We start from the raw sequence: 2,834 nt of genomic DNA, 5'->3' as shown, positions 1-2,834 counted from the left end.
GAGAATTAGCAAGTACCATGCAAATAAAACACAAATACATCATTTAGTCAAAGTTTCTCTAGTGCAATTAATGTGACAACAGAAATCATTTAATTAGCTGCTTCAAATGTAAGTCAATTAGGTACAAATAATAAATCAATTAGTTTTTTGTGATAAATCTGAGTACTCAAATCTCATGATATATACAATTCAAATATTTATATTAATCTGTCATATGACTAGCATTGCTTGATTAGAATTAGAACATGGCTCGATTAGAATCCCAAAATTAAGAATGTTATACTTAAAAAAGAAATCGTGGGTTCTTTTATAGCTTTCGGCTTCTAAGATGGAAAAGGCCTAGCCAATTCCTTCTGAGTTTAAAATTACATTACACAGTCATATGTTCAGCATCTTTTAGCTGGCTACGTTTGCTCCCTATGGGAAGTTTATGTCTTGTAAAAGGAGTTTCATGCAGAATACAAATCGGGGGTATTACATGAATATCTCTTGAGGACACTGAGTTGTGCAAACAGCATCACTTTATCTGACGTAGTAGCTTTGGATTGGTCTGCCAGTTCACCCTGGAGTTGTCTGGAATTACAGATCAGGGACAAGGCTGTCATACCCCAGCTGCTGCAGAAAGCTACTGGAAGAAAGGGAGATTTATGAGTGTTTTGGTTATACTGAACCAAGCATACAGGAGCTATGCAACAGGGAGCCTGGTGGCTCTAAATTGTAGGCATTATGCAAAAGGATAATGCAGGCGTGGGTGTCGAGGGAGTCCTCCCGGAACAATAGGACATCTTCACAAACTCTCTAAAGAATAAAGTTAACAGTTATTAAAGAACACCACCCTGCTGTTGCCAGCGCTGAACTTTCTATCACAGGAAGAGATGCAGGGGATTTTCAGGAAAACATCTGTCATTTAACAGTGACAGTGACCTCAGTGCTGACGAGCAATTCAAATCCCAGTTGAGGGGAGTTCTGTGAGTTCTGTAACTCTTTGTCGGGGCTGAGCTTGGAGCTCCAACATGAGCAGGTTATTAATATCCTCCTCAGTTGAGGGTCGCCAACGCCAAAGGAAAAAGTTATTGGGAATAACTATAATTGGTTCTGTGAGGTGAGACATTTTTTATTTATTTCCTTTTGATTACCAAGTCGTGATTTTGACCAAAGTCCTAGGAAAACTTTATAGAGTAATGAGTAGCTGTAAGGTAATCTACAAAACAAGTTATGAAAGATCAAAAATAGGTTAAAATGAATTTGGAAAAAAAAACTAAATTTCTGTGTTAATTTCACATAAGGATTTCCCAAGCCAATACATCCTTTTCTCTTTTATTGCTAATCAAAAATAAATAAATTAGCTGTGATATTCAGGTAACAGTCGGAAAACTAAAACAAATTCTGAGAGCCAAGTAAGCATTCAGGACAGTGCTAGGGGTTTACTCAGACTCATTTAATTTTTGTAGCAGTGTGCAAGGACAGTAACATGATCTTCATTTTGTAGATGAAAAAACAGGCTTTTCTTCATTTAAACGTTTTTCCCAAGAGGGACAAAACTAGAAAATGCTACATCTGGGATAGGGATAGGGAACAGCAGGGCAGCAAGATCTGCTGCCACAAGGAATTACATTTTTATTTGTGTCAGACACACGAATATTCAAATTCATCACTTGAAAGAGAAAGCATTAATACTGTGAGTTGATCATCAGCTCCCCTGAGCTCCATGCCCACGTGTCCCTTTCCTGACTGGCTATCACCATCTCACTGTCCCACAGGCAATACCATTTCCACATGCCCCCAGAGAGATGCACCACCTTCACCAAAACTGGCTCCACTGCTGTTTCTCCTACTCAAGGATCAGTGCCAGCACCCACCTGGCTGCAAAGAAATGTGGTCTGGGAGGAAATCCACAGGAACTGTTAGCAGTGCTAGTCTCTGGTGGTGGGATTCTAGGTGTTTTTTATTTCATTCCTTATCCTATATTTTCCAGATCCTTTTAAAATATTTATAAACATGATGTATGATTATATCCTTATTGTTTAAAGACAAAAATCAGAAAGATTAAAAAGTCACCATTTTCCCAAGGCTATTTCCCTCCTCACTTGTAAACACTATGTCTTTCAGACTTTTTATTTTGTACTAGTGGCCCGGTGCATGGATTCGTGCATATTGAAAGGAAGTTAATTAGAAAGTGGCTGGCAGGGCGGGACTGGGCAAGATGGGCTGGACACACCCTGGAGCCAACCTCCCGCGGTCCCTCCCTGACCGGCCACACCTGGATGGCACCAGGGCTCAAAGGGAATCTGTGGAGTGAGCAGGGTCCCTCCAGCAGGTGGGGTCCCTCAGCCTGGCCTGCGGGGATAGGGCCAAAACTGGCAGTCCGACATCGCCCGAGGGTTCCCGGAGTGCAAGAGGGCACTCTGCAAAGTTGCTGTCACTCAGCAGCTCCTGCATTGAGCATCTGCCCCCTGGTGGTCAGTGCACATCATACCTACCAACCGCTTAGCTTTTTATATATACTAGTAAACATAAGTATATGGGGTGGGCAAAGTAGGTTTACAATTGTAATACAAACAAATAATACAATAATTAATACTACAAGAATAAAGTGTTTTGCATATTCATAACTGTAAAGCTACTCTGCATTTATCGTATGCATTTCTATACAAATAGTTTGGAATTTATTTAGTTACATATACATATACTAGAGGCCCGGTGCACAAAAATTTGTGCACTCAGGGGGGAAGAAGGGGTCCCTCAGCCCGGCCTGTGCCGTCTCGCAGTCTGGGACCCCTCGGGAGATAATGACCTGCTGGCTTAGGCCTGCTCCTGGGTGGCAGAGGGCAGGC

General features: G+C 41.5%; 1 long non-coding RNA gene across 1 annotated transcript in view; it reads right to left on the bottom strand.

Moving 5' to 3' along the window:
- Positions 1 to 67: 67 nt before the first annotated feature.
- LOC106725615 overlaps positions 68 to 2,834 on the bottom strand; it is a 4,689-nt gene continuing 1,922 nt past the window's right edge. The window contains exon 2 of the long non-coding RNA XR_001361542.1: positions 68 to 625. This is a non-coding gene — a long non-coding RNA (uncharacterized LOC106725615). The remainder of the gene's footprint in view (positions 626 to 2,834) is intronic.

Source organism: Myotis brandtii, unplaced genomic scaffold (assembly GCF_000412655.1).
Source record: "Myotis brandtii unplaced genomic scaffold, ASM41265v1 scaffold177, whole genome shotgun sequence".
In the NCBI taxonomy this organism is placed as follows: domain Eukaryota; kingdom Metazoa; phylum Chordata; class Mammalia; order Chiroptera; family Vespertilionidae; genus Myotis; species Myotis brandtii.
This window is presented reverse-complemented; position numbering and strand designations above follow the sequence as displayed.